Source organism: Neofelis nebulosa, chromosome 3 (genome assembly GCF_028018385.1).
Source record: "Neofelis nebulosa isolate mNeoNeb1 chromosome 3, mNeoNeb1.pri, whole genome shotgun sequence".
NCBI lineage: Eukaryota > Metazoa > Chordata > Mammalia > Carnivora > Felidae > Neofelis > Neofelis nebulosa.
In genome coordinates, this window is record NC_080784.1 from 159,778,675 (window position 1) to 159,789,478 (window position 10,804).

The 10,804-nt window shown below is 37.3% G+C and overlaps 1 pseudogene; it reads left to right on the forward strand.

Annotated features, from left to right (window-relative positions):
- The first annotated feature begins 9,872 nt into the window (after positions 1–9,872).
- On the forward strand, positions 9,873–10,273 carry LOC131508075 (small ribosomal subunit protein uS12-like; annotated as a pseudogene).
- The last annotated feature ends 531 nt before the right edge of the window (positions 10,274–10,804 follow it).

Genomic DNA, 10,804 nt, shown 5'->3' on the forward strand with positions numbered 1-10,804 from the left:
CTCATAGAAATGTCCACTGGCAACAAATTCCCTCAATTTCTGTTTGTCTAAGTTAGTCTTTATTTTACCTTCACAGGAGAAGTAATCTCACAGAATACAGAATTCTAGGTTGGACTTTTTTTCCCTCTCAACCCTTTAAATATTTCTTTCCATTCTCTTCTTGCTTGCATGTTTTTTGAGAAAATATTGGATGTGATTTTTATCTTTGCTTCTCTAGGGGTAAGGTACTTTTTTCGTGTGGCTTCTTTCAAGATTTTTTCTTTATCTTTGATTTTCTGTAGTTTGAAAATAATATGCCTAGGAGTAGTGTTTTTTGACTTTCATTCTGCTCAGTGTTCTCTGAGCTTCCTAAATCTATGGTTTGGTATCTGACATTAATTTGGAGAAATTCTATCATTATTTTGTTCCAACATTTTTTCTTCTGTTCCCTTCTCTTTATTATATATCTGGTATTCTCATTACGTGTTTGTTATACCTTTAGTAATTGTCCCACAGTCCTTAGATTTCTTTCTTTCTTTCTTTCTTTCTTTCTTTCTTTCTTTCTTTCTTTCTTTCTTTCTTGTCTTTATTCTCTTTGCTTTTCAGTTTTAGGTTTCAACTGATAGATCCTCATGCTCAGAGACTCTTTCTTCAGCAGTATCCAATCTGCTAGTCATCCACTGGGATGGTTAATTTTGTGAGTGAACTTGATTGGGCTAAGGAATGCACAGATGGCTGACAAACAGTTTTTTTCTGGATGTGTCTGTGAGAGTGCCTCTAGAAGAGGCATGTGCATCAGTAGACTTAGTAATTAAGATTACCCTCTCTGGAACCATCCAAATGGTTAAGGAGCAAAAAGAAGGGAAGAGGAAGAGGCAGAAGAAGAAGATGAAGAAGAAGAAAGAGAGAGAGAGAAAGAAAGAAAGAGAATGAGGAGAAAGAGAAGAGAAGAGAAGAGAAGAGAAGAGAAGAGAAGAGAAGAGAAGAGAAGAGAAGAGAAGAGAAGAGGAGAGGAGAGGAGGGGAGGGGAGGGGAGGGGAGGGGAGGGGAGGGGAGGGGAGGGGAGAGGAGAGGAGAAGAGAAGAGAAGAGAAGAGAAGAGAAGAGAAGAGAAGAGAAGAGAAGAGAAGAGAAGAGAAGAGAAGAGAAGAGAAAGGAAAGAAGTCAAAGGAAGGGCTGGTTCTTGCTCTCTCCTCTTGAAATGGGAAATTCATCCTTTCCTGCTCTTGGACATTGGAACTCCTTTTTCTCAGACCTTCAGACTCCAGGACATCACAAGTATCCCTTCCAGTTTTCACACTTTCAGCCTTGGACAAGGAGTTACACCATCAACTTCCCTGATTCTCAGGACTTTTGACATGAGCTGAATTATATCACCAACTTCTCTGGTTCTCCAACTTGCAGAAGACAGATTGTGTGATTTCTCATCCTCCACAATCAGGTGAGTAAAATTCTTTTTTTTAATGTTTATTTATTTTTGAGAGAGAGAGAGAGAGAGTGGTTAGGTAAGGGGCAGAGAGAGAGGGAGATACATAATCTGAAGCAGGCTCCAGGCTCTGAGCTGTCATCACAGAACCTGATGCGGGGCTTGAACTCATGAACAAGGAGATCATGACCTGAGTGAAGTTGGACATTTGACCGACTGAGTCACCCATATGCCCCAGGTGAGTAAATTTCTATAATAAATCTACTCTTATACATATATCTATATATTTTGCTGGTTCTGCTTCTCTGGAAAACCCTGACTAATACATGCACCAAAGGCATTCTTCATTTCTTTTACAGTATTTTTGACCTCTAGCATGTCTGTTTGGTTCTTTCTAGGATTTCCATCTCTCTGCTTATGTTGCCCACCTGTTTTACATTTTATCTACTTTATGCATCAGAGCCCTTTGAATGTTATTCACAGTCATTTTCAATTCCTGGTCTGAAAATTCCGGCATCCCTGCCATGTCTAGTTCTGAAGCTTGCTCTGTCCTTTCCAGTTCTGTTTTTTGCCTTTTATTAAGTCTTGTAATTTCCTTCTGAGAGCTATACATGAAGTACTGGGGAAAATGAACTTCTTTAAATAGGCCTTTAATAACTGGTGGTAAGATATAGAAGGAGGGGAAGCGTTCTATAGTCCTGTGATTAGGTGCCGGTCTTTGAGTGAGCCTGTGCCTCTGGACTCTAAACTTTACAAGTCTTTGTTGGGTTTTTCTCCTCTGCCTCAGGTAGGACAGAATGACTACAGTGGGCTGAAGTTGGATATTTCCTTTCTCCCACTTGGCAAGATAGTGCTGACTGGAGTTGGATAGTTTTATTCCCCCGGGTCAGTAAGGCTCTGGTTAACAAATAATCCAGTAGGTTAGGCTCTGGTTAACTAGTTTCCCCTGAAGGTGTGCCTTGTTAGGATGAACGGAATTCTCTGGTATGTTTCAAAATGTTTCCTTTTCTCTTCCTCCTGCAAGAAGCAGGAGGGGATTTTTCTCAGATATTTACTGAAGGAAACTGCTTGAGCTCCTGGAGGTAAATCTCACAAAAATTGTGGGGGCATTTTTATGACACAGTCCCCCTGGAGTTGTCCACATTGACCTTACAGCAATTTATCAATTTCAGTTCAGGTTTCCCTACCTGGCAGTTCCCATTGCAGTGTCCACTCTTGAGTCTCTGTTCTGTTGAGTTGTGCCTTCCTTTTTTGGTCTATCTGAATCTCTAATCTTTGGCTGAGCAGTTTGTCAGGTATCCTCCCCTCTCTTATGGATCCAAGATGAGTTGTTGATTTTTCAGCCTGTTCAGATTTTTACTTGTTGTTGGGATGGAGTGGTGACTTCCAAGTTCCTTAAATGCTGAACCAAGACCCAGAACTGATTTTTTTTTTATAACACAACTCTATGTCTCTGTAATCTGATTAGAGTTCTATGTGTCGATCCTCAGACCATTCATGTTCATGCTCACACTTGGATTGATTTCTGATATTACACATGTTTTTAACTTTCATTCTGATATTTGATGGTTTGGACGTTGCAATTAATGACTTCTATCTTGTTGACTTCAATTATTTGAAAATGTGCTCAAAACAAATGTTTCTCTGCCCCACTACCCAATAGGTATATATATCTTAAAATCTATTGTTCTTCAGTATTTTTAGCCCAGTTGTCTCTTTTCTTGTCTCCTTTTCCTTTTCCTTCCATGGCTTAGAATTTCTGGTGGCTGTTAGATCTGAGCTATCAGGAACTTGATTATAAGAAAACAACAGTGCTGTCACGGCACCATGCAGAAGCAATGACAATTATCTCTAGTGCCATTCAGAATTCAATCCCCCAAATATTTTGTTCACTCCATGCCAATAAGGGAATAAAGGTATAGCTCCATATTTCAAGGAATTTGGAATATAATAGTGGAATAAAAACATGTACATATTACTATAACAGAATGTCATTTAAAATGTGGGCCAACAAGGTACAAAGTGTTATTCAATTTAATTCAAGGAATACTGAGTGTATTAACAAGCACTGTGCTGCAGGCTCAGTGGAAAATGATGTTTTCTTAGCAGCTCTCTGTCTAATGAGAGAGACAGGAAAGTAAACAAACCATTATGATACACTGAGGAAAGCGCTATGATAGAAAAATGCTATAATAGTTCAAAATAGAAACAGTCACATCCCACACACTACTCTGTTGTAATGCAGGTTTTTGGTTTTGTGTTTAAAGATTTTAGAATAATAGGGGCAAAAAAACTTCTAAAGATCCTTAATGAGAAAAGTTGCATTAGATACTTGACTGAATCCAGAAAATGGTACATATGTTGACAAGTTCTTTTGCTAAGACTTACTGCTTTGAGAAGTGCAAACTCAGGCAGAAATATTCTCAGAGACTTTCATCTTTTAAGATAGCCTCAATTGTCTCTAAAACTTACTTGGTCAGCAAAATTCTATTAATCAAAACACAGAAGCTTACACATTTGCCAGATAACTTCTACAGAAGGATAAGCCATAATGTTAACTATAATCAAACACAAAATTTTAGAAGCATAAACAATTAAAGCATAACAGAGAGGGAGGGAGGCAAACCATAAGAGACTCTAGAATACAAACTGAAGATGGAGGGGGGAGTGGAGGAGAGGGGAAAATGGGTGATGGGCATTGAGGAGGGCACCTGTTGGGATGAGCAGTGGGTGTTGTATGTAAGCCAATTTCACAATAAATTATATTTAAAAACAATTAAAGCAGGAGGATTTGGAATAGATGAGCTGGAGAAGCCTTGTGCATGACACTTCAGCCTCTCAGATTTGTTCTTTATTTCAAGTTACACTGGACATAGCTCTAATGATTAATACTTGACATAATTCAATGAATATCTATATTTTTACACTTTAGAATTTATAAAACTATGTAATATAGGTTTCCTCATTTCAGTCCCATAAATACACTTTGGAATAATAATTCCAATTTTATAAACAAGAATAGAGATTGGAGAAGATAAGAAATAGCAAGCTGGCTAAGTCACACCTTGAGCCATCTCTTCTAATGTCAAGTTCAGTGATTTTTCTAAAACATTTCATGTAGCTCCTGGCAAAATATTTGTTCTAGATTTTGTGATTTAACTTTAATTTTGATTTATTTTTACCTTATAAGCTGTTAGTTTTCTGCAGAAATATCTATCCAGTCTTTCTCATCTTATCATTAAACTTTTCAAAATATTAGTTGGGGTAGAAATTTTCAATACATAAAACCTAAAATAAATAAAAGTTCTAAAGTACTTGACGCCTTCCAAAAGGGCTTTGCATTAATTTCATGTAGATATTTCTTTCAACAGAAAGAAATTCATTAGTTTAAAAATGTATGTTTGTGACCATTCACCATACCCACATCCTCCAATTTGTACTGAATACTAAAAAAAATCCATTTGATTCTTTAAAGATACTTAAGAGTGATCTAAAACAGTTAAACTGATTAAAGGTAGTACAAAATGGCTTAAATGACACACCAAATAAGTTTGTTTTCACACTGTCACATTGGTAGACATTTGTATTCTCTAATTTAAGCACGGATGTTCAATGTGAGTGATACAGCTTCCAAGGAGACAAAAATTGGTTCTTGGGGTATAAAAAATGTTAGATATTATAATGATGTGAAGTCCTCCAAAGAGCCTCAGTCCATCAACATATATACAGTACATCTTTGGTATTAAGTGTTATAGAGATGGGCAATTAGGGGAAAAAATGGCCAAAAAAGGCTAGTTGGAGAAGGGGACAATAATGAAAAAAAAAAAAGGTTGAGATATATAGTTCTAAAGATTATACCTGAGAAGATCTCAGTGTTCTGTATTGTAAAAATAGAGGTGATGGTGGTGTCAGTTGTGGGGGAGAGATTGCTTAAATTGTTGAATTTTATAAAATGGAAAAGACAGGTTCAGTATGTCGGTCTACTGTATAGTTATCACTTATCCACAATTCCAAAATCCCAAAACTGCTTTAAAATTTAGAAGTTTTTCATAAGTTGATATCTAAAAAATAACAAATTTAGATATCCCTGAAATCTCATTTCCCACGTTTCCTTTGGTAGACTACAAAGTGCTGTTTCAGCAGACCTGAGTTAACTCAATAGAAGAACAAACTAATAACACCCAATGCTAGTTCCAGAGCCCCCACTCCTTCTTGCCAGTGAAGACACTTCCTTGACCTCAGAAACTTCCATTTCTTCATGGTCACCTAGATGTCCCCTGCCACCTGCACTTTTCATCATGTAAGTGATGAACATTTTGGAGGCTGGGGGCTTCTTCTAGATTTAATTCCACACTGTGTCCAGCCCAGTTATATCAGACTAAACATAACCCTGACTTGAATTGACGTGAGGCTATTTACTACCTATATTGATACCACTTAATGTAAAGAACCATTCCTGAGACACCAGAAAAAAAGAACATATTTACTTACAGAGTACTGCTCCAAATGTCACTGGAATGTTATTAAATATATAGAATATCAATGGTAATTACCTTTCTAAAATTCAAAAAAATTCCTAGTTTCAAAACTCATCTGGCCCCAGGGTTTCAGATAAAGGTTACAAGCATGCAGGAAAAACAAAGTTTTGCTAGGGAACTTGAGATAACATAACAAGGTGTACGCGGTGCAAAATAGGAAAGAAACTATTTCTGTGAACAGCGGATTTGTGCTCAAAGGTGGGTTGGATATGACCCCCAAATGTATGTGATATGAACTTTAGAGATTATTTCCTTAAAGCTATGGTCCTTTACTATATATATATATATATATATGTATATATATATATATATATATATATATATATATATATATATATTCCACAGGCCTGCACACCTTCCAACTGGTAGTATTTACATTGTTTTGCCTTAGGGTTTCCTCTGAGGCCAAGGTAGGTTGTTACCCCTCCTTAAACCACCAGTCTTTCACAGATGGCTGGCAGTATTTGCTATATAAATCTTCTGATTCCTTTCCTTTTCATTTTTTTTTGTTTTGTTTTTGTTTTTGTTTTTAAATAGGCTCTACTCCCAGCATGGAGCCTGACATGGGGCTTGAACTAGGGTCTCTGAGTTCAAGACCTGAGCTGAAATCAAGGGTCAGATTCTTTAATGGACTGAGTCACTCAGGTGCCCCTGATTCCTTTACTTTTTGAAGTAAGTGGGTTTTAATAATGTTCCAATGGGGTTAAATCCTAGTTACCCACAGCATAGGTGGCTTGATAGCATATTCTATAAGCTGCCTCACTGCCATTTTTACTTCTGTACTTTTTTTAAAATTTTGTTTATTTATTTATTTTGAGAGAGAGAGATACAGCACAAGTGTGGGAGGGGCAGAGAGATCGGGAGAGTGAGAATCCCAAGCAGGCTACACACTGCTAGCACAGAATCTGACAGGGGCCCAAACCCATGAAACCACAAGATCGTAACCTGAGCAGAAACCAAGAGTCAAATGCTTAACTGACTTTTCTACTGGTACTTTTCTACTGGTGTTTACTACCTCTTCCAAATACTATTTGTGCTTTCTTCTCTCTCAGTCTAATCCTGGGGGAACTCAAACTAAAACAAAGACGTTTAATTTTTCCAGTTTTTACTAAGAACTGAAGTTCTTTGATTGAATCCCACATTAGTGTCAGCGCTTCTGTTACTTATAGTATTCTAATGTTGTCTGCCTGCCTGCCTGGCTTTCTAAAAACTTGATTTTACAGTCCTTATGATTTTCCATCTGCCCCTTAATGTTTTTGCAATATCACCTTCAGCCAATAGTGTTCTCTTCAAACTGCTTGATTATTTGCCTGTTGTCTAGTCCCATAACCTACTGATAATTAATGATATACCAGCTGGATTAAACATCTATCAAGAATCTCCATTGGATCCAGATGCTTCTCTATGTCAGAATATCTTGGTTTCAACAGCATAGATTCAAGCCCAATAATGATCAGTTTGCTTTATTCCACTCTAATTAAGTGGGCTGTGTCTAGCCATGTTCTGAGATAATAAGATCTTATGAATCATGGTAATTATCATCATCATAATAAAAAAGTTATGGGAGACTTACTAAGTGTCATGACCCTTGTTAAATGATTTACTGTTGTGTCTCATATCTATGAACCAGCTCTGTTTATCATCACACTGAGACCTAGAAAGTGAAGTAACATACTCAAAGGCATATAACTGGGAAGATAGAGTAACAATTAGTCCCCAGGACATTTCATTGCAGAATCCAGGCTTTTTAACCAGTACTGTGATATCTCTCTAAGTTCTTTCAAAATAAGGAATTCTTGCCCCTTGGAAAAAAGTCTTAGTCCAGTGTTAGTCATTAGATGCTGTTTAGCCATGACCTCAGGGCCCTAAAAGACTCCTTTTATTCAGGATATGCCAAGATTCCCAAGATTGGTACCCTACAAATTTGACCTTTTTTTGCTTTTGCTTACTGTCTTTTACGTATCAACAGCAATAACCGAGCAAGAGATACAATTTCTACTAAAACTTCAGCTTTTGAACATTTGCATTATATGACTTATGAATAACACGTGTTAGAAGCAGTCTTAAGATGTTTAAAAAAAGAACAAGATAAATATGACATTAAAAGCAGGGCTTATTTTGTCTCTCAAGACATTGTTGTATTACAAATGCTTGTTTAATAGTTTAATCATTACAAGATGCTTGTGCGATTAATATCTACTTATTATTCAAATCCTCAAATGGAGCTTTCCTTGCAGATAACCTCCCATCTAAACACTGATGTTTAAATTTTTTTTAACATTTTCGTCTATTTTTGAGAGACAGAGAGAACATGCACAGGGGAGAGGCAAAGAGAGAGGGAGACACAGAATCCAAAGCAGGCTCCAGGCTCTAAGCTGTCAGCACAGAACCTGATGTAGGGCTCAAACTCATGAGCCGTGAGATCATGACCTGAGCCAAAGTCGGACGCTCAACTGACTGAGCCACCCAAGTGCTTCTAAACACTGATGTTTAGCACACAGATGTGTGATGAACATTGAAGCTATCACTGCATGCCTATCATGAGTCAGACATTTTTACATACATTATTATGATAAAGCCTCCCAATAACCTTGGAGAATATAGATCTACATTTTCCTTTTCAGAGAAACTGAAAATGAGAAGATTTTGACCAGCTGCTCAAAGTCACAGCTTTTAATTAAGAATTCAGTTGGATTTTAAGTTTCCTTTTTAGCCAATGTTCCCATTTAAAATGATAATAATAGGGGCGCCTGGGTGGCTCGGTCGGTTGAGCGTCCGACTTCGGCTCAGGTCATGATCTCGCGGTCCATGAGTTCGAGCACCGCATCGGGCTCTGTGCTGGCAGCTCGGAGCCTGGAGCCTGTTTCAGATTCTGTGTCTCCCTCTCTCTGAACCTCCCCCGTTCATGCTCTATCTCTTCCTGTCTCAAAAATAAATAAATGTTAAAAAAATTTTTTAAAAATGATAATAATAATTGTGATCAAATATCCATGATAAAAAATTCAGTGTTAACCATTTTTGAGTTTATAGTTCAGTGGCATCAAGTACATTCACACTGTTGTGCAACCAGCACCTCTATCCAGCTCTAAAACAGTTTTTCTACCTTCCCAAACTGAAACTGTATCCAGTAAACAATAATTACCCATTATCCCTCTCCATGGACCCTGACAAACACAACTGCATCCCCATTTCTATAAATTTGACTACTTTAAAAACTTCGTGTAAGTGCAATCATACAATACTTGTCTTTTTGTTACTGGCCTATTTCACCCAGCATAATGTCTTCAAGGTTTATCCAAGTTGCAGTAAATTTCAGAATTTCCTTCCCTTTTAAAGCTGAATAGTATTCCATGGTAAATATATGTCACATTGTGTTTATCCATTCATTTATTGACTTGCACACTTGGGTTGCTTCCACATTTTGGCTATCATGAATAAAAGTGCTATGAACATGGGTGTGCACATAACTGTTCAATCACTGCTTTCAGTTCTTTTATGCATATACCCAGAAATGGAATTCCTGGATCATATGGTAATTTTTTGAGGAAACGCCATACAGTTTTTTACAGAGGCTATCCCATATTACATTCCCACTAGCAGTGTGCAAGTGTTTCAGTTTCTTCACATATTCATCAACGCTTTGATTTTTGTTGTTTTGTTTTGTTTTGTAATAGCCATTCTAAGAGGTACGAACTGGTGTCTCATTTTGGTTTGAATTGCATTTCCCTCATGATTCCATTGGTCGTTTTAATCTCTTGACAAAACCCTTTGATATACAAACATTTTTAATTTTGATATAATCCAATTTATCTAATTTTTCTTTTGTTGCTCATGCTTTTGATATCATACCCAAGAAATCACTAACAAATCCAAGAGCATAGCCTTCCTGTGCTGTTTCTCTTTTTTGCTCAGGCCCATGGCACGGGAAGGATGGGCAAGTGTCACAGCCTTTGTGCTGCCAGGATAGCTCCATCCTGGAGATGAGATCAGAAGTGGCATGATAAACAGTACAAGAAAGTCAGTTTGGGCACAGCCCTGAAGGCCAATCCTTTTGGAGGTGGTTGCCATGCAAAGGGAATTGTACTGGAAGAAGTAGGGGTTGAAGCTAAAAGTCCAAATTCTGGCATCAGGAAATGTGTCAGGGTCCTGCTGATCAAGAATGGCAGAAGAAATCACAGCCTTTGTACCCAAATGTGATTGGATTTTATTGAGTAAAATGATGAAATTCTGGTTGCTGGATTTGGTCACAAAAGTCATGATGCTGGTGACTCAAAGTGGCCAATATCTCTCTTTTGTACTTCTACAGAGGAAAGAAAGAAAGACCAATATAATAAGTTTTGATGGTGAAAACATGACAGCAATAAACTTTCATAAGCCAAAAAAAAAAAATCCAAGAGCATGAAGCTGTCTTTATTTTCTTTTAAGAAGCTTACAGTTTTAGCTCTTATGTCTTTGATGTATCTTGAGTTAATTTTTGCATATGGTATGAAATACAGATCCAACTTCATTCATTTGCATATAGATAATCCAGTTTTGTCAGAACCAGTTGCTGAAAGAACTATCTTTTCCCCTATTTAATAGTCTTGGCAACCTTGTAGAAATCATATGACCATATATGAGAAAGTTTATTTCTGGGATCTCTATTTCATCTGTTTTTGTTCCTGTTTTTATGCCAGTACTACCCTGTTTTGTTTACCTTGTAATTAAGTTTGGAATCAGAAAGGGTGATACTTCCAACTTTGTTGTTTTCAGGGTTGTTTTTAGCTATTAACAGTCCCTTAAGATTCCATGTGAATTTAAACAGGGTGCCTGGGTGGCTCAGTCAGTTAAATGCCTGACTTCAGCTCAGGTCATGATCTCAC